General features: G+C 33.8%; 1 pseudogene; it reads right to left on the reverse strand.

The window, feature by feature from the left end:
- Positions 1–20,761: 20,761 nt before the first annotated feature.
- On the reverse strand, positions 20,762–21,001 carry LOC114047852 (annotated as a pseudogene).
- Between the last annotated feature and the right edge of the window lie 912 nt (positions 21,002–21,913).

The raw sequence follows: 21,913 nt of genomic DNA on the forward strand, positions 1-21,913 counted from the left end.
TCACATAACTAGTAAGTGTCTGAAATCAGATTTGAACTCAGGAAGATTAGTCTTCCTGACTCCAGGCCCAGCACTCTATTTACTGTGTCACCTAACTGCCCTTTTAGTCACATAGCACCACTATTCCAGGCCCTTTTCACCTCTTATTCAATTTCAATGATCTCTGTCTTGGTCTTCCTGCCTCATTTCTCTCTCCAATATTCCATCCACACAGCTGCCAAAGTAATTTTCTTTAAATATAGATCTGTTTCATTCCCTCTAGCAACTCCCTATTGCCTCTAGGATAAAATACTCTATTTGGGTTTAAAAGTCCTTCACAACCACACATTAATCTATCTGTTCCAGACTTTTTATATACTACTCCCCTTATTTCATTCTATGATCTAATCAAACTAGCCTCTCTCTGTACATACACACACACACACACACACACACACACACACACACAAACACAATATCTCCCCTAATAGACAGTAGTTTCTTTTGGACTTTTGGGAGTTTATTTGTTTATTTCTTTTATTTTTTGTCTTTGCATCCCCCATTGTATCCCTTGGATTATGTTTAGCACACATTAGGTGCTTAATAAATATATGTTGACCAGCTGATTATGCAAAAAGGAAGTAAATATAACTATGAATATATGTAGAATAAAATGTAAATTAGTGGCTCTAAGTTATCAAATTCACTAATTATATTCAATTTATTCCTCTATTGCTAACTAATAATTTATTTGAATCAAGATTGCCTTAACTTATAATTTTTATTGACACTCACTAGGAAAAATAAATTATCTAGGGCTCTACTCAGAATGTTCATATATGATAATTGTCATCCAAAAATGCTCTTGCTAATGTTATTAAATTAGTTACCTTCAAAATAGTACTGAATAGTTTGCCTTAACAAATGAATTAATTAGCTTTGCTTTAGGAACTAGATATTAGATGCTAGCTTATTAGGTCTTCAATCATAACATATACTATATATCCTTATTACTATGCATGATTTTCCTTATTTTTTTTAACCAAGAACTGCTATTTCAATTGTATGGGAAACTCATTATAAAAACCATTTAAACAATGCAGACTCATCACTTACATGTAATTTAAAGTTGTAGAGATTTGCTTAGGTCACTGAGAGGTTAAATAATTTGACCTTAGTTACATAACCTTGAACTGAGATCCTCCTGAATCCAAAGTCTGCCTTCAATACATTATTCCACCCTACCTCTCATGATTCAGAAAAAAGGAACAATTTAATTAATTAACTATATTTTAGTTGTAAGTCCATTTGAACTATGAATACAACTTGTTAAACTATTTTGATTAATTTTACTAGCATTGAGTTGTTTACTAACTGGTAGAAACTATGAAGAATGTGTTAGCTCAATCAAAACAAAGTGATTGCAGCTCTAGACTCCAAAATTTTTACAAGAATCTTAATGTTTAAAAATTTGAAAGTATAACACATCAGATTTTCTGATCAATAAAAACATACACTATATCATAAGGGTATAAGACTTAATCCTGGTATGATATATACATTTTCCCATACATTTCTTATATTTTATTCTTGAGAGTTACATTATCAATTTTTAAACTGAAAGCCAAATGTATCAAATTGAGAATTTTATAAAGAAAAGGAAGTGAAGCAGATGTGCATTGATTTTTGTTTTAAATAAACAGCTTGAAGCTCAAAGTCATCATGCAGTACCTCCTTTGTTCATCTCCCTTTGATTTTTGGACAATGGGAGAGGAAAGCTGTCTGACTATTCTTGAGATAGTGACAAAGAATGGACTCTCTTATCTCTTATTCTCTTAAATGGCTCTATTTTTCTTTAGTACTAAGATGAGAGACTGCAGTTGCCAAAATACCATTTATTTACCTGGATGATTCCCATCACAGTTGGCAAAAGTCATTACTTATCTATTGTGAGTCATGATTAATACCATTTCCTCCTTCTTAGTGGAAGGTTCTGTATCATGGAGGGTGAATAGTTCTTTTTCTTTGTCTCCTTTGGTCTTTCTAAATCCATTCTCATCTGATCTAGGGATTCTATTCAGAAAATTATGAAGTCTCCTGGACCCTTAAAGTCAGAGGGGAAAAAAAAGTAAATTATGGAGTTAGACATAATGTAAGGAGATAATATAAATCTAGAGGGGAATGGAGGCAATTCCAAGAAACAATAACAAATGAATTTTGATTAGGTACACAATTTGGCCCATTAACACATTTTCAGTCTTTAGGGAATTGAGTATAAGACAGCTTGATGACTTCTAGAAAATTTCAAATAAACAGTAGGATACTAACACATCATACACTTTGGTTGGCTGTGAAGAAGATGAATTGCAGGATGTCATCTGGATACTAGTGGGAAATCAGACCATTGTATCTGATGACTTCTCAAAACAGAAGAATTATGCTTTGAACAACTTAACAGATGATACTCCTGGGGATGGAGAAGCAGTTGTGCCTCACCACCTTCAGTCACTTGTCTGGGAGAAAGACACAATGATTAAAAACTAACTATAAACTCCAGCTGAGTAATTCATTGACAATATTGTTAAAGGCAATACTAAGAGTCTTTTCATTTTTTCCCCTATGCATTGTATTTCTATTGCAACACAGTGAAATAGGCTAACATTCCTAATTATTACTATTCCCCAACTGTACTCACCACTTACAAACTAAGCAGGGAGTTTTCCAGAAATCACATTAAACTGAACTTTTAAAATTTGATCTATAAACTTTCTAATGGCAGGCATTTTACTCCAACCTTCCTATTTTTTTTCATTTCCTAATGTACTTTTTAAGACGACCTTCTACTTTAATACAATTCTAATATCAAGAGAGCTAGATAATATCTAATTATCTGGCAGTCTTTAGCTAGACTCATTTTTCTTGGGGAAAAAAAAGAAAGGACATTTTGATGTTCTTCATTCATGATCATTATCACAAAATTGTGGAGAATTTTTTTAAAAGAGATTAAAGAGACCTTAGAAATGGGATAGTCCAAACCAGGGGTGGGGAACCTGCAGCCTTGAGGCCACATGTGACCCTATAGGTCCTCAAGTGCATCCCTTTGACTGAATTCAAAGGGGTTTCATTCTATTAAGTTTGTATTCAGTCAAAGGGTCACAATTGAGGACCTAGAGGGCCACTTATGGCCTTGAGATCACAGGTTCCACACCCTTGGTCTCCAAACCCTTTCTAATAGATGAGAAAATAAACACAAGGAAGATCATTGGCTAGACCAAAGTATCTTTGAAAGCAGAACATTGAAGGCAGAAGGTATTACTAGTCATTCTGATGAATTCAAATTTGTCTATATTTATAGAAATGTCTACATTTATGCTTTAAAGTCAATTGGATATATGTATTTTAATAGTTTTACTTAACTAGATAATAGATAAAATTATGTAGCATTTAAGCTTTGAAAGGGACATAAATATATATTCTATTGTTTGACTATTGAAAATATCCTGAAAGCTAGGTGATAAAGGTATCCCCATTTTAAAGACAAGGAAAAAGAGATTAAATGACTTGCTCAGGGTCACACAAAAAGTAAATATTAGATTCAAACTCAGGTTTTCCTGACTCCAAGTCTAGTGTACTATGCACTTTGCTGTTCAATCAATAGTATTTATTAAGCACTTACTCTGTGCCAGACATTTTGCTAAGTGCTAGGTATATAAAGAAAAGTAATACAATGGCAGATGATATATAATGAAAACATATGTATAATTACATGTGTACATGTAGAATGTATACATGAAAAAATGTCATCTTATGTATAATTGGAAGAGTTATGAAATATATGTCAATATGAGTGTGTCCTTATGGTGAGTTACATTGATATTTACATATATCTTCAAGCCATGAAATAAGTCTCCATTCCATCATACAATTGTTGGACCTTTACAGCTTCATAATCACAGAACTGTATAGGTGAAAGAAACCTTGGAGAACATGTAGTTCAATGTCCTTATTTTGCAGATGAGGAAAATAAGGTACAGAAAAATGAAATGACATGTCAAAAATAGGTAAAGAAGGAATCCACCATTTTGTTTTTTGACACAAATATGACCCTGATGCTAAAAATAGGAAAAGCCAAAACACAAAAAGAATATTATATTTCCCTAATGAATATTAATGGAAAAATTTAAATAAAATATTAGCAAAGAGGTTACAGCAATTCATCACAAGGATAATACACTATGACCAGCAGGGATTTATACAGGAATGCAAGGCTGGCTCAATATTAGAAAAATTATCTCCATAATTGGCTGTATCAATAACAAAACTAACAGAAATCATATGATTATTTCAATAGATACAGAAAAAGCTTTTAACAAAATGCAGAGCCCATTCCTATTAAAAACATTAGATAGCATAAGAATAATTGGAGTTTTCCCTAAAATGATAAGTAATATCTGTCTAAAACCATCAGTAAGCATTATATGTTATATGGATGAGCTGGAAACATCCCCAGTAAGATCAGGGGTGAGATAAGGATGTCCATAATCACCATTATTCTTCAATATTATACCAAGAATGTTAGTTTTAGCAATAAAAAAGAGGAAAAAAATGAAAAGAATTAGAATTGACAATAAGAAAATGAAACTATTACTCTTTGAAGATATGATGGTATGCACAGAGAATCCTAGAGAATCAACTAAAAAACTACTTTATTCAATTAAAAGCTTCAACAAAGTTTCAAAATATAAAATAAATCCACATAAATCATCAGCATTTCTATATACTACCAACAAAGTTGCAGGATATAAAATAAACCCACTTAAATCATCAACATGTCTATAAATTACTAACCAAGCTCAACAGCAAGCATTAGAAAGAGAAATTCCATTTAAAGTAACTGTAGACAATATAAAATATTTGGGAGTCTAGCTTCCCAGACAAACCCAGGAACTATATGAACACAATTCCAAAACACTTTGCACACAAATTAAATCAGATCTAGATAACTGGAAAAACATCAGTTGCTCATGGGTAGGTTGAGCTAATACAATAAAATGACAATTCTACCTAAATTAATTTACTTATTCAGTGCCATACCACTCAAACTACCAAAAAATGTTTTATAGATCTAGACAAAAATAATAACAAAATTCATCTGTAAGAACAAATGTCAAGAATATGAAGGAAATTAATGAAATAATACAAAGGAAGGTATCTTAGCCATACCAGATCTAAAACTATTATAAAATAGCCATCATCAAAACTATTTGGTAATGGCTAAGAAATAGAGTGGTAGATCAATGGAATAGATGGAGGAACACAAGACACAGCAGTGAATGACTATAGTAATCTATTGTTTGATAACCCAACGACTCAAGTTTCTAGAATAAGAATCCACTATTTGACAAAAACTGCTAGGAAAACTGGAAAATAATATGCAGAAACTAGGAACAGACCAACATCTCACACCCTCAAGATAAGATCAAAATGGGTACATGATTTAGCCATAAGTAAATTAAGAGAGCAAGGATTAGTTTACCTGTTATATCTATGGAGAAGAGACATCTCTTCTTTTATGACAAAATAGATAGAGAATATTATGACATACAAAAAGGATCATTTTGATTACACCAAATTAAAAAGCTTTTTGCACAAACAAAATCAATGCAAACAAGATTAGAAGGAAAGCAGAAAGCTGAAAAACATTCTTTTTTTCACAGCCAGTGTCTCTGATAAAGGCCTCATTTTGAAAATATATAGAGAACTGAGTCAAATTTATAAGAATACAAGTCATTCTCCAATTCATAAATGGTCAAAGGATATGAGCAGGCAGTTTTCAGATAAAAAAAGCTATCTATAGTCATATAAAGATGTTCTAAATCACTATTGATTAGAGATGAAACTTAAAATAACTCGAAGGTACCACCTCACACCTATCAGATTGGCTAATATGACAGAAAAGGAAAATGATAAATGTTGGAGAAGACGTGGGAAAATTGGAACACTAATGCAATGTTGGTGGAGTTGTGAACTGATCCAACTATTCTTGAGTGCAATTTGGAACTATGCTCAAAGGGCAACCAAACTGTGCATAACCTTTTATCTAGCAATACCACCACTCAATCTTTATTCCAAAGAGATGATTAAAAGGGGAAAAGGAATTACATGTACAAAAATATTTATAGCAGCTCTTCTTGTGGTGGCAAAGAATTGGGTATTGAGGGGATGCCAATAAATTTGGGAATGGCTGAATAAGTTGTAGTATATGAATATAATGGAATACTATTGTGCTATTAGAAATGATGAGCAGGCCAATTTCAGAAAAACCTGGAAAGACTTACACGAACTGACGTTAACTGAAGTGAACAGAAGCAGGAGAACAATTTACACAGCAACTACAAGATTGTGTGACGATTAACTGATAGACTTAGCTCTTCTCAGCAATATAATGATCCAAAACAACTCCAAAAGACTCATGATGGAAAATGTTATCCACATCCAGAGAAAGAACTATGGTGTCTGAATGTAGATCAAAGCATACTGTTTTCACTTTTTCGCTGTTATTTTCTCTTTCTTGTGGTTTTTGCCTTTTGTTCTGATTCTTCTTTCACAACTCTTGTAATATGGAAATATTTTAACATGATTGTACATGTATAACCTATATCAGATTGCTTGCTGTCTTGGGGAGTTAGGAGGGTAGGAAGGTGGGAGGGAAAAATAACTTTGAAACTCAAAATGTTACAAAAATTAATGTTGAAAACTATCTTTACATGTAACTAGCAAAACTGCTGTTAAGGAAAAAAAAGAATATCTATCTATCTATCTATATGTATACACACACACACACACACACACACACACACACATATATATACATATTAAACAAAAAAAAGAAGCAGTTGACTTCTCCAGAAAGTAAAAAAAAATCAGAATCAGAGAATGAGAGTTTTAAGGCATTTCAGAGGCCAAAGGTTTCAATTCTGTCTGAAATATGAAGTATCTTTACTATATTCCCAACAAGCAATCATATAATATCTTTTTGAAGACTAATCTCCACTCAGGGGTAACCCACTTTCTACAGAATCAGACAAATTTCATTTTTGTATAGTTTAAATATTTAGGAAATTCTTTATATTGAGTCAAAACCTTTTCCTTTGTGGCTTATATCCACTTCTAGTCTCTCTTTTTTATGCCAATATTCCAAATATTTCAAAAGAATGATCATCTAGTATTGCCACTTATTCCGTATGGTACCTTGGGCAATTCAGTTAAACCTTAGTCTCAGTTTCTTCATCTGTAAAATAAGATTTATATATGCTCTATCTACCTCAGAGAGTTGTTTTGGAAATTGACATGTAATGATATTCTGGAAACTAGAAAGCACCATATATGTAAAATTTTTCAGTCCCTATATGTGGTGGTATCTCTCTCCATGTTTAACTGAGACATGTATGAAAAGGGTCTATGGTTCTTTATGAGCATGTTAGACTGGAGTGGGGCAAAGCTGAAATGATCCTTTCTCCCACAGCTACATTGAAAGTGGTAACTCTAATAAAGTAAATTCTGCTTACCTTAAAGCAGTGCATCACTTTTTTTCTTTTCTTTTTTTCTTGTGATATTGGCTTGTGGCAAAAGTGCAGAAGAGTTGATGATTTATGTTCTCTCTCAACTCAGAGAAATTCAAGGGGGAGATCTGAGTGTAAAAGGTAGTGAAGATTATATTCAAGTATAGTTTTTTTATGTGAAATAGAATACCTTGTAACGAATTTTTAAAAAAAGCATTCTTACTGATGGTTTTTAATTTAGTTTTTTTAATGTTGTGCAGTATTAGAGGAGAATAGACAACAGTGAACCATCAAGAAAATTACAATCTGAAACTATTTCTGTAGGTAGAAATGCCACTAAAAGTCTTTTTTATAAAATGAGTTCTACCCGTCAAGATCTGGGTGTCCTCAACAGGATTTGGTGTTGCTAAAGGTTAATAATTATCAAGACAGAAAAACATAACAGAGAACACAAACAGCTGTCTATCTATACAGATAAACATACATATGGATATATACATTTGTATATTTATACACACAAATTTAGAGAGAACTTTTCAACTATATCTTTTTTTTTTTTTTTTTTTTTAGGCAATTGGGGCTAAGTTACTTGCCCAAGGTCACACAGCTAGTAAGTGTTAAGTGTTTGGTCTGAGGCTGGATTTGAAGTCGGGTCCTCCCGACTTCAGGGCCAGTGCTCTATCCACTGTGCCACCTAGCTGCCCAGGTCAACTATATCTTTAAGCTTTCTTTACGCATTAGTCAAACCAATACTAAATTAGTAGACCAAAGCATATCTGGAAATATTTCCATGGCTGATTGGTCAACAAATCCTAGAGCTGAAAGACCTTATAGAGGTAATTTAGTCTAACCTCTCACAGGGACATGAATCTTGTTTGTAAAATCACTGGAAAGAGAACATCCACCATCTGTCTGAGAAACTCAGTACCTCCTGAGGCAGCCAATTGCTTTTAAGTTATCTTGAGTAGAAATGTTTCGTTATAATAAGTCAAATCTGCTTCTCTGCAACTTCTCTCCATGTATCCTAGTTCAGATATCATCCATCTTCAAGATGATTTTGTTTCAGATACAAGGTATCCCAAATACCTTAACAAGATTTAATAAGATTAAAAATACATGAAGACTTTTGGGACATCCTAGACTTAGCAATAACATTTCTACATAAGTTTTCTCTTCTCCAGGTTAAACATCTTTAGTTCTTTCAATCACTTTTTTCTATTTTTAAAAATTCATTTATTTTAAACTTAAATACACAATAGCAAAAGAAAAATTATAAACTTAAATACAAAATAAGAAAAGAAAAAAAAGCATTGCCATGTGCACGGCAGATCATAAGAGAGGATTCAAAATATACAAAGATAAATTTCCATTTTAAGAAAGCCTATATAATAAATAGCCATTTGATCATCTTTGAGAATAAAGGACAACAACCAACCAACCAATCAACACATTGTGCTTCGTTGTCAATTTTTTTTCTTTGCTTCCATGTAAGTTTTCTTTTGTTCTTTGCTGTATGCTTTGTTTTTCTCCCCCTGTCTCCTCCCCCACCCCCCCAAAAGGCTACAATTAAGTGTGGACATATATGTGTATGTATGCATGCATGTATATGTATACACACACATATATATACACACACAAATATACACATACATACACTTACATATACATACACACATATATTTAGATATGTATAATCATACTTATATATAGATATATACCTTCATATGCATCCATGTAAGACCATTCTATACTTGTTGGTCCTCTGTTTCTCTGAGAGTGGATAATGTCTTCCTTCATAGGTCCAAGTCTTTCCATATTTTCCAAGTCCACCAGTTCATTGTTTCCTATACCACAGCAGTATTCCAACCTAGTTATTTTAAGTAGTCTAGAACAGTATTGATTAATACGGCTGACATACAGTGTAGTTTTTTTTTTATTTTTCTCTTTTGATTACATCTATTTTATCTTTAGCTTTGTCTGAGATCATGATTACCACTCCTGGTTTTTTTCCCTAACAAATATCACTCCTGATCTTTATTTTGTTTGTATATCCTGACTCCTCTATTTTATTTCTACCCACTACCTTACTCTCTTATTACTTAACCTACCCCTCCATTAAAGGTCCCTCCATTATCTTCTGCCCCCTCCCTATCTCCTAAGTTTTTATTTCTTTATGAATTTAGAAGGCTTTTATGCCCTTCTACACGTAGGTGTATTGTTCTTTCTTTAACCCATTCCCAGTGAGAGTAGAGTTCTAGAACTACCAGCCCTCCTCCCTTATCTAATTTTTCTATGTCGGTTCTTCCTCTTGCAACTCATTTGTGTAAGATAATTATTCTTTTTATCTTTTCCCATATGGCTGGCTTTTCAGTATCACATCATACTTAACTACCCCAACCTTTCTTTTGAACTACCCAATTACTAATAACAATCTTAGACATATGATTTATATTTTCTTGTATAAAAAATAAACAGTTTGTCCTTATTGCATCCTTTGTAATTAGTCTTTGATGTTTACCTTATATTCTCTTGGATATTCTATGTCAAATTTTCTATTGATTTCAGGTCTTTTTGCAACAAAATCTTGAAAATATGGCAATTAATTGAATGTTCTTTCCCCCATTCAAGATTACGCTTAACTTTGCAAAGCATGATTTTTTTTTTGGCTGCAATCCCAGTTCTTTTGCTCTTTAATACGTAGTGTTCCAAGACCCGTGGTCTTTTACTGTTGCTGCTGCTAGGTCTTATGTGATTGTAATTGTGGCTCTGTCATATTTGAATTGTTTTTTTTTTCTTGTGGCTTGTAATATTTTCTCCTTGAGTTGGGGGTTTCAGAATCTAGTGCTGATATTCCTGTAGATTTTCCTCATAGGATCTCTTTCAGGGGGTCACAGGTGGATTTTTTTTCCTATTTCTACCTTCCCTTCTTGTTCTAACACTTCATGACAATTTTCTTTAATGATTTCTTGTATTATTGTATCAAGATTCCTTTTTTATCATGGCTTTCAGGTAACACAATTATTCTTATGTTTTCTCTTCTTCATCTGTTCTCCAGATCAGTTGTTTTTCTTATGAGATGTTTCACTTACTCTTTTATTTTTTCATTGTTTATATTTTGTTTTGTTATTTGTTTGTCTCTTATGACTTCACTGACTTCCCCTTGCCTGATTATAATTTTCAAGGAGTCATTTTCTTCCTTAAGATTCTGAATCTCCTTTTTCTAGTTGGTTATCTTTCTTTTCATAATCTTCTTGTCTTTCTTGGATTTTTTTAAAATTTTTCTTCAATCTCTCTCATTTGATTTTTAGATTTGTTTTTTTTTGTTTTTTTTTTGTTTTTTTGTTTTGTTTTTTTGCAATCAGGGTTAAGTGACTTGCCCAGGGTCACACAGTTAGTAAGTGTTAAGTTTTTGGTCTGAATCAGGATTTGAACTCAGGTCCTCCTGACTTCAGGGCTGGTGCTCTATCCACTGCACTACCCAGCTGCCCCTTTATTTGATTATTAAAGTTTTTTTTAAGTTCTTTTATAAATTATTTTTGCACAGGTGACCATTTGATTTTATTCTTTGGGGTAAGAGATTCATTTTTCCTTCAATATCCTTCTCTGAAGATGAACCCTGGTCTTCTCTATTCCCATAGTAACTTTCTATGGTTGGGTTGTTTTTCCTTTGACTGCTCATTTTTAAAAAATGTAGTAGTTTGTTATTGTAATCACCTCTAGTCCTGGGGTATGGGGAATGGTGTGTGTGGCCTCAGATCCTTCCTTGGCTCTCCCTTTAGCCTAGAACAGAAACTAAGAACTCTGCCCTCCTTTAAGTGCCCACAGCCAGAGGAATACTTGTCCCACTGCTTCTGCACATGGTGGGTATGTGCTTGTTCCTTTTCATCCAAGGCCATCTCTCAGCTGCATAGCTCTGCCTAGTGTTACTTATCAGAAGGGGTTCCCTCAATATTTCCCAGCTCAGATGCCCAACTCCCCTCATTGGGAGGTGAAAATTCCTGTGGCTGGGACCAAGATTACCTCCCAACCCAGCTAGCCCCAGTACTGCTGCTTGCAGTTTCAGTGGAACTAAACTGGAGGTGTTTACACGTCACAGGGACCAAACGTAGGTCCTAGAATTGTTGTTCCACTTGTCCCAGGAGTACCACTCTTCTGCCCCAGCTCTAGTTTGTTTTACTGCTCTACATTCACCCCGAGGCACTATTTTGTCATGTTTGTGGGGGAAATCTGGAGAGTTTGGCATTTTCTGATCTACTCTGCCTTCTTTCCAGAATCCTCTGTCCTTTCAATCAAATCTTTTATGGTATAGTTTCCTTCTCCCTTGCCATCATGTCCATACTCCCTTGGATATATTCCATTATGTCAATGACCTTGCTAAAATGTAGAACCTATAACTAGATATAAAAAAAAAATAATTGTTGAGGGAGTACATAGAGATTATCACTACCCTCAACTTACCTCACTCTGATTCTCAGCTCCTCACCCCACCACCAAAACCTCTATCAGATCTATTATTTTAATCCTACAGGGAACTCTTTGCCTGGAACTCCATCCACTGATTCAGACAGGCAATTTGTCTGGTAATTATACTTTTATAAATGTACCTTAAAATGTGTTAAATTTTTCAGTTTTTTGTTTGATTGTTTTTATTACTCTGAGCAACACTTGTTTCCTCAAACAAATATCCTTCACGTGGTCCTAGTACTGAGAGAGGTATGGACAAAAATCTAATAACATAATGTAAAGGGGAAAGGGAACTGAACTTTGCACACCATTGTTACAGTGTGTTATTTGGGTAGCTGGATTTCAATTTCCCCAAATTTCAAGATGAAATGAAAACTCAGATTTATTTTAATGCAAATTTCTCTCAATATTTAGTGATTAAGAACTTTATATGGTTGTATAGAATCTGTTTTTCTCCTACAAAAACTTTTCATATATTTAGACTACTGTAACAGTATAATCACTATCTTAATTATTTTCATTATTTTTTCCAGTCTTTAACCATTGTTGCATCTTTGGTAGAAATTAAACTCCCTAATGGTGAATATCTACACACATCACACACACACACACACACACACACATAGAGCATTTGTTTTAATATGCATATATATGTATACATGCATGTGTATGTATACACATGTATTTAATGATGATATTAATTGTATATGATCTGAACATACATGCATCTATGGAATATATGTGTATACATACATATATATTTATATATAATGTACTGTGCATATAGTGATAGTTATATGTTATCTTTAAGTATGTATGTATATATACACATGTATGTATGTGTGCATGCATGTATAAATGTTTAGAAATATTTTCTGTGTATATATGTATTTGCACTTATCTGATATATTGCACTTTTAAAACTAGGATTTGATTTTTAAATACTGCATTACTATTCATTATTGAAATTCATTGTGGCAAAGTAGATAGAAATCTGACCTCAATGAGGAATATCTGAGTTTAAGTCCTACCTCTGAAAAATACTTGCTACGTTATCCTATGTAAAACACTTAATCTTTTGGTTTCCCAAGTGATGTCAACTCACATTGGTAAAGGAAATTTCTCCCTGAGATTTCCCTAAATTAATGAAATTAGAGACTATTTCATTATTAGTATTTTTATGCAGAACATTTAGCACAGTGTGTGGCATATTGGATTCACTAAATAAATGCTTGTTGATTTATTGATTTCTCATCTAGCCTTTGAGTCCAGATGGCCAATGAGAGTTAATCTATTTGTTTACTCTCTTCTAAGGCAGCCATTGTAAATCTCTAATTGTTGGGAAGTTTTTCTTGTATATACACAAAATGTATAATATGTTATGTCAAAGTTACATCTGCCTATCTGTAGTTTCCATTAAGTGTTCTATTTCCATTATCAGAGACCAAACAGAATTTTACATAACACAGACTTTCAAGTACTTAAATATAATAATAATTTCCCTTCTGAGTTTTCTCTGCTCCTTGGAATTTCTTTTTGACTTAAGTCACGTTCTCACTGTGTCAGTGTTTGACTAGACAGTGTGTCTTTCTGACCCCCCAACTGTGCATTGAAATCTCTAGATGTGACAAACTCTTAAACTGCTCAATGGGGTGTAGGATAGAGGGCAAGTTGACCTGCTGCTATATTGGTGTGTGAATTACTTTGGGAAAGCAATAATTTTGATATAGCTTTATATTGTGACAGCAATGGTCATGTGTGCTTGCTTCTTTTGACACTTGGCTGACTTATACTGCTTGAGGTTAATCAGATTAAACTGGGTTCTTTGTCAATTGAGTGCTGGATTTTTTGCTATATGCACTATTTCATTACTTTACTTTGCTTTACACACACACTTTTTTTATCAAGTTTTTAATTTTTTTTTCCTCTTTCACTGCCTCACATACACTCAAAGGGCAGGAAGGAAAAGAAGGATGAAGGAAGAAGGAAACACATAATCTTTTTGTCATATAAGGGTAATCAAGCAAAACATATTCCCACATTAGCTTCCTCCAAAAATGTATTTCTTATTATTAGTTCATGTCATATGTATTAGTTCATTATCTCTCTTTGTGAAGGTAAGCAGTGTTCTTTATCAGTTCTCTGGAGTCATGGTTGATTATTCTATTGATCAAATTTCTTAAGTCATTCAGAATTGTTCATTTTTTTACAAATATTGATGCAGGATAAATTGTTCATGAGTTTCACTTTATTTCAATGTGCTTCAGTTCATATAAATCTTCATGGGTCTCTTGGAACTACATCTTTCTTCATTTCTTACAGAATAATATCCTTCCATAACATTCATATGAAATAATTTTGTTACCTATTACTGAATTACTGAGCACCTCCTTAGTTTTGGATTCTTTTCCCCCCAAAAAAGAGCTATTATAAATATTTTTTGTATGTACAGGACTTTTTTCCTTTTACTTTGATCTTTTTTATTTTTTCCAACTTTTTTTATGATCTTTGCCAATATAATGGGTGTACAGCAGAACTCAAGAACTGGTATAATTTGTATTTCTCTACTTATTAGCAATTGGACATTTTTTTTCATATGGCTGTAAATAGCTTGACTTCCATCAATTGAGAACTACCTATTCACGTCCTTAGAATATTTAATTAATAAGTAATGGTTCTTATTTTTATAATTAACCAATTTTTTAGATATCTTAAAAATGATACTGTTATCAGAAAAGCTTGCTGCAAAGATTTTTCCATATTAAATATTTGTTCTCTAGTCTTAGTTGTAGATTTATGCAAAAACTTTTTTTTAAAAAAATGCATGAAAAGCGTTCATTTTATTCTCTGTGATCCTTTCTGCTATCATGAAATCTTCTATTTGTAGATCTAAAAACTTAATTTCTTCCTTGCTTATATAATTTGCCTATGATATGACCATTGATATCTAGGTAACAATTTCACTTGAGGTTTTTCTCAATATAAGTGGTGAGATATTTTAAATTATTTTTAATAGTGGATATTACTCCAAGCAAACAATTAATAGCTGTATTTAGTAAAGATTATGCTTATGATTAATAAGAGATATTTGAGAAACTGTTGGTATGGAGAAGTAAAGGGTTTTAAGAATTATTCAAGCCCTAAATAAAATAGTATTAGCTATATTGAAGAACAAAAATACAGTAAAAAAAAATAACATCAAAAGATGCCAATAGTTGATAAACCATTGCTGGACTATAACTTGATTAATCTTTAGGGAAAATAAAAGCAAATGCTTTCAAAGGGACTGATAGTTCAAGGGGTGCTTGTTGATTTATCTAATTTGAAACATGGACATTTTGTACTTATAAGTACAGCATGAAGGACAAAAAAAATGTATTAGTAAATAAGTGCACAACTCATGCTAAACATTACTAAGAAGCAAGATATACTTGCCATGACCAAAACAATACAAAAATTTTAATTCTGAAAATTTGAAAAACAAAAACACAGTAAGTTTTCCTGAGGAAAAGAATTGTTCTTCATTCAGGACTAAACCAAACCACTGTGAGAAGTCCAAGTGATCCTGTAAGAACTAAACATTTTGATTAGACCATAAAATTTCCACCCAAAAATGTTTTATGAAATTCTTACTTCTCATAGTCCAGGAAGCCTTTAGGTAATTATGAACTGTGATAAATATATTGCTAATATGAGAAATACAAATGGTTTAGAAATACATAAATTACCAAATGATAGGGAATATAGCAACATAAACCCACATCATAATGCATATCAAAAAGGTTAAGAAATGAATGTAAGATGGTGAGCAGAAGTCTACTTTAATGGCCTGGGAGCTCATGTGATTCAAGTACCATTGAAAAACTATGGGGTACAGGTTCCACTTCTAGGAGCCAAGATGGTGGAATAAGAAGTAAGTCACTCTCACCATGCCATATTAACCTCTAAAAGCCCAAAAAATATCACCCCAGGAAAAACCCTGAAACAGCTGAACCAGCAGAAAGATGGGACACAGTAGTCCAGTAGCCCAGGAAACTTAAGGAATTAATGGGAAAGGCCCCTCTTGCCCTAGGGGAGGAGGAGCAGTACAGAATGGGAGGCATCACAGCAAGCTAACAGAAGGCCCTACCTCAGCATACCAGAGGGAGATCCTGAACCCCAGGTGATGGAGTAAGCAAACACCAACACCAGGACCCCTGAGTGTCTCAGTATGAGTAGCAGAACCAGTGGAAACCAGCTAAGAAAACCAAGATGTGCTACTGCATTCTAAGGCAGCCAAGTCTCCCAGTCCCTTGGCAAAACTTTGAGAAGCACAACTCCAAGAGGGAAAGCCTGAGGTGGAGAAACATCCTGCAATAGCTAAATATCTATCTGTAATGAGCCAAAAAAAGTGAAAGGAAAGGCCTGGGTGAGCAGGCAATCTCCAGGGGCCAGACTACCCAACCCTACCCCTAGAGCTCCAGTGTTGCTGATTCCAGCCCAATGCAAGGTAAGCTCCCAGAAACCTATAGTCTCCAACAGCCAGCATTAGAGGCCCCAGCACACAAAACCAGTGACCATGCAAGCAGCCAGAAAGAAACAATTTAAATATCATGGAACCACAGTCAGGATTATGTAGGACCTTGCAGCTTCTACATTAAAAGATCATAGGGCATGGAATACAATATTCCATAAGGTAAAGGAACTTGGATTACAACCAAAAATCAACTACTCAGCAAAAATCAACATAATCTTTCAGGGGAGGAGATGGACATTCAATGAAATAGGGCACTTCCAAACCTTCCTGATAAAAAAAACCAGAACTCAACAAAAAATTTGATCTTCAAATACAACACTCAAGAGAGACATAAAAAGGTAAACGGGACAGAAAAAACAACAACAACAACAGCAACATGTTATTAACAAGGGCAAACTTTTTATGTCCCTATAAGGGAAGAAGACATTTGTAACTCTTGAGAACTGTATTGTTATTACACCATGTTAAAGGGGTATACATAAAGGGGTTAGATAAAAGTTGACTTTGATGTAATGATAAAAAAAAATCTAATCAAGTGAGTTAAATGGATCTAAGTAAGTGCATTAATCTGATCTAACTAAGGAAATGTACCTGGAGAAAAGGAAGGGAGGAGGCAGACAAGAGTAAATTACTTTACAGGAAAAGGCACAAAAATCTATTACAGTAGAGGGGAAAAAGGGAGGGAGATGAGTATTGTTTAAACCTTACTCTCATCAGATTTGGCTCAAGGAGAGAATAACATAATCAGTTAGGTATAAAAATCTAACTTGCCCTATACGCAGTAGGAGGTAAAAGGGGAAAGAAAAGAGAGAAAGGATAGAAGGGAGGGAAGATGTAGTAAGGTTATAGGGGAAGAAAAGGGAGTGGGCTAATAGAAGGGAGGCAGGACTGAGGGAGGCAGCAGTCAGAAGCAAAACACTGGTGAGGAGGGAAAGAGAGAAAGAGAAAGAAAAGCATAAACGGGGGTGGGGTAAGGATGGAGAGAAAGACACAGATAGTAATCAGAACTGTGAATGTGAATGGGATGAACTCTCCAGTAAAATGGAAGGGATAGCAGAATGAATTAAAAACCATCATCCTATAATATGTTGTTTACAGGAAAAACATTTGAGACAGAGTGACACACACAGGGTAAAGGTAAACGGCTGGAGCAAAATATATTATGCTTCAGCTGAAGTAAAAAAAGCAGGGGTAGCAATCCTTATCTCAGACAAAGTAAAAGCAAAAATAGAGATAAGGAAGGAAACTATATCCTGCTTAAAGGCACCATAAACAATGAAGTAATATAATTACTAAACATATATGCACCAAACGGCATAGCATCCAAATTCTTAAAGGAGAAATTCAGGGAATTACAGGAAGAAATAGACGGCAAAAGTGTACTAGTGGGGGACCTCAACCTCCCCTTCTCTGAACTAGATAAATCTAACCACAAAATAAACAAGAAAGAAGTTAAGAAAGTGAATAGATTTTTAGAAAAGTTAGGTATGGTAGACCTCTGGAGAACATTGAATGGGGATAGAAAGGAATATACTTTTTCTCAGTGGTACATGGCACATACACAAAAGTTGACCATGTACTAGGGCATAAAAACCTCATAACCCAATGCAGAAAGGCAGAAATATTAAATGCATCCTTTTCAGATCAGGATGCAATAAAAATTATATGTAATAAAGGGCAATGGAAAGATAGACTAAAAATAATTGGAAACTAAATAATCTAATCCTAAAAGATGAATGGGTCAAACAACAAATCATAGAAACAATCAATAATTTCATTCAAATGAATGACAATAATGAAAAACATACCAAAACTTGTGAGATGCAGTGAAAGCAGGTCTTAGGGGAAGTTTTATATCTCTACATGCTTATGTGAATAAAATAGAGAAAGAGGAGATCAATGAATTGGGCATGCAACTAAAAAAAATAATTGGAAAGAAAGCAAATTAAAAATCCTCAATTAAACAAAAAAATTATAAATATTGAAAAACAAAGGAGAAATTAAGAAAATTGAAATTAAAAAAACTATTGAACTAATAAATAAAACTAAGAGCTGGTTTTAAGAAAAAAACCCCAATAAGATAGATAAACTTTTTGTTCATTTAATTAAAAAAAAAAGAAAGAAGAAAACCAAATTATCAGTATCAAAAATGAGAAGGGTGAATCCACCACCAAGGAAGAGGAAATTAAAACAATAATTAAGAACTATTTTGCCCTACTCTATGCCAACAAATTTGACAATCTTAGTGAAATGGATGAATATTTACAAAAATATGAATTGCCCAGATTAACAGAAGAAGTAAAATACTTAAATGACCCCATCTCAGAAAAAGAGATAGAAAAAGCCATTGATGAACTCCCTAGAAAAAAATCTCCAGGGACAGATGGATTTACAAGTGAATTCTATCAAACATTTAAAGAACTATTCATTCTAATACTATATAGATTATTTGGGATAATAGGCAAAGAAGGAGTCTTAGCAAATTCTTTTTATGATACAAATATGTTGTTGATACCTAAACTGGGAAGAGTCAAACTAGAGGAAGAAAATTATAGACTAATTTCCCTAATGAATACTGATGCAAAAATTTCAAATAAAATATTAGCAAATAAATTACAACAGCTTATCACAAGAATAATACACTTTGACCAGGTAGGATTTGTACCAGGAATGCAGGGCTGGTTCAATATTAGGAAAACTATCAGCATAATTGATCATATCAACAACAAAACTAACAGAAACCACATGATCATCACAATAGATGCAGAAAAAAAAACTTTTGACAATATACAACACCCATTCCTATTAAAAACACTAGAGAGCATAAGAATAAATGGAGTCTTCCTTAAAATAATAAGTATCATCTACCTAAAACCTTCAACAAGCATTATATGTAATGGAGACAAGCATTTCCAAAAAGATAGAGGGTGAAACAAGGATATCCATTATCATAACTGTTGTTCAATATCGTACTGGAAATGTTAGCTTTAGCAATAAGAGAAGAAAAGAAATTGAAGGTATTAGAATAGGCAAGGAAGAAACAAAGCTATCACTCTTTGTAGATGATATGATGATATGTTTAAAGAATCAGAGAATCAAGTAAAAACACTACTTGAAATAATAAACAACTTTAGCAAAGTTGCAGGCTATAAAATAAACTCATATAAATTATTGTCATTTCTATATATTACCAACAAAATCCAACAGCAAGAGATAGAAAGAGAAATTCCATTTAAAGTTACTGTAGACATTATAAAATATTTAGGAGTCTACCTACCAAAACAACCCAGGAACTATATGAACACAATTACAAAGCACTTTTCATACAAATAAAATCAGATCTAAATAATTGGGAAAAACATCAGTTGCTCATGGGTAGGCCAAGCTAATATAAATAAAAATGATAATTCTACTTAAGCTAATTTATTTGTTCAGTGCCACACCAATCAAACTACCAAAAATTATTTTATAGAGCTAGAAAAAGTAATAACAAGATTCATTTGGAGTAATGAAAGTTCCAGAATATCAAGGGATCCAATGAAAAGAAATTCAGAGGAAGGTGGCCTAGCCATTCCAGTTCATAAATTGTATTATAAAACAGCAATTATCAAAACTACTTGGTAGTGGCCAAGAAATAGAGTGGTAGATCAGTGGAATAGGTTAGGTATACAAGACACAGTAGTCAATGACTATAGTAATCTACTATTTGATAAACCCAAAGACCCCAGTTTATGGGATAAGAACTCACTACTTGACAAAAAAAACTGCTGGGAAAATGGGAAAGAGTATGGCAGAAACTAGGCATAGATCAAAATTTCACAGTATATACCAAAAAAAAGTCAAAATGAGTTCATGATTTAGATATAAAGGCTGATACTATAAAAAAACTGGGAGAGCAAGGAATAGTTTACCTGTCAGATTTATGGACAACAGAAGAATTCAGTATCAAACAGGAGATAGAGAACATTATGAAATGCAAATTGGATAATTTTGATTACTTTAAATTGAAAAGTTTTTGCACAAACAAAGCCAATGCAACCAAGATTAGGAGGGCAGCAGAAAACTGGGAAAGAATTTTTGTTTTGTTTTGTTTTTGTTTTTTTTTTTTAATTTACAAAGGCAAACACACCTCCATTTATTAGAAGTCAATGGAAATTTGTGTTTAGCAACAGTACAAAAATTGTCAGAGAAACAAAAGGCAGGACATCAGTGATTTCATACAGACAGAACTGTAAGCCCCTCACACGTATATGCCAACCCAGAACAGCAGGAAGAGGACCCCGAAGCCCATGAAGAGCAAGGCCACCAGGGAGATGAGCAGCCTCTTGTAGATGTTGCGGGTGTACTTGGTGGAAGTGACCTTGTAGACGAAGAACCAGGCAGTGAAGAACATGCCGATGGCCAACAGCACCACAGTGAGATGCGGGAACACGGCCGGGTTTACCGGGCTCGTGCGTCTGCTCATGACCTACAGCTCCATCCTTCCAGAAGCTGGGGTCTCTGCTTGGACTCCCTGGGAAAGAATTTTTACAACTAGTGTCTCTGCTAAGGGACTGATTTCTAAAATACATAGAGAATTAAATCAAATTCATAAGAATACAGCTCATTCACCAACTGATAAATGGTCAAAGGATAGGAACAGGCAGTTCTCAAGTGAAGAAATTAAAGCCATATAGTCATATGAAAAAATGCTCTAAATCACTATTGATTAGAGAAATGCAAATCAAAACAACTCTGAGGTACCACATCACACCTATCAGAATGGCCAACATGACAAAACAGGAAAATGATAAATGTTGGAGAAGATGTGGGAAAATTGGAACACTAATGCATTGTTGGTGGAGTTGTGAAATGATCCAACCATTTTGGAGAGCAATTTGGAACTATGCCCAGAGGGTTATAAAAATATGCATATCCTTTGATCCAGCAATGCCACTTCTAGGGTTGTAACCCAAAGAGGTCATACAAATGGGAAAAAGGACTCACATGTACAACAATATTCATAGCAGCTCTTTTGTGGTGGCAAAGAATTGTAAATTGAGGGGATGCCCATCACTTGGGGAATGGCTGAAGAAGTTGTGGTATATGAATGTAATAGAATACTAACGTGCTATAAGAAATGATGAACAAGCAGATTTCAGAAAAACCTGGAAAGGCTTGTATGAACTGATGCTGTGTTAAGTGAGCAGAACCAGGAGAATGTTGTACAGAGCAACAGCCATGTTGTGTGAGGACTTATATTGATAGACTTAGCCCTTCTCAGCAATGCAAGGACCTAAGACATCTCCAAAGGTCTCATGATGGAAAATGCTATCTACGTTCAAAGAAAGAACTATGGAGTTTGAATGCAGATCAAAGCAAACTATTTGCTATCTTTTTTTTTCTGTTTTGT

This window comes from Vombatus ursinus, unplaced genomic scaffold (assembly GCF_900497805.2).
Source record: "Vombatus ursinus unplaced genomic scaffold, bare-nosed wombat genome assembly UNPS02014791.1, whole genome shotgun sequence".
Lineage (NCBI taxonomy): Eukaryota > Metazoa > Chordata > Mammalia > Diprotodontia > Vombatidae > Vombatus > Vombatus ursinus.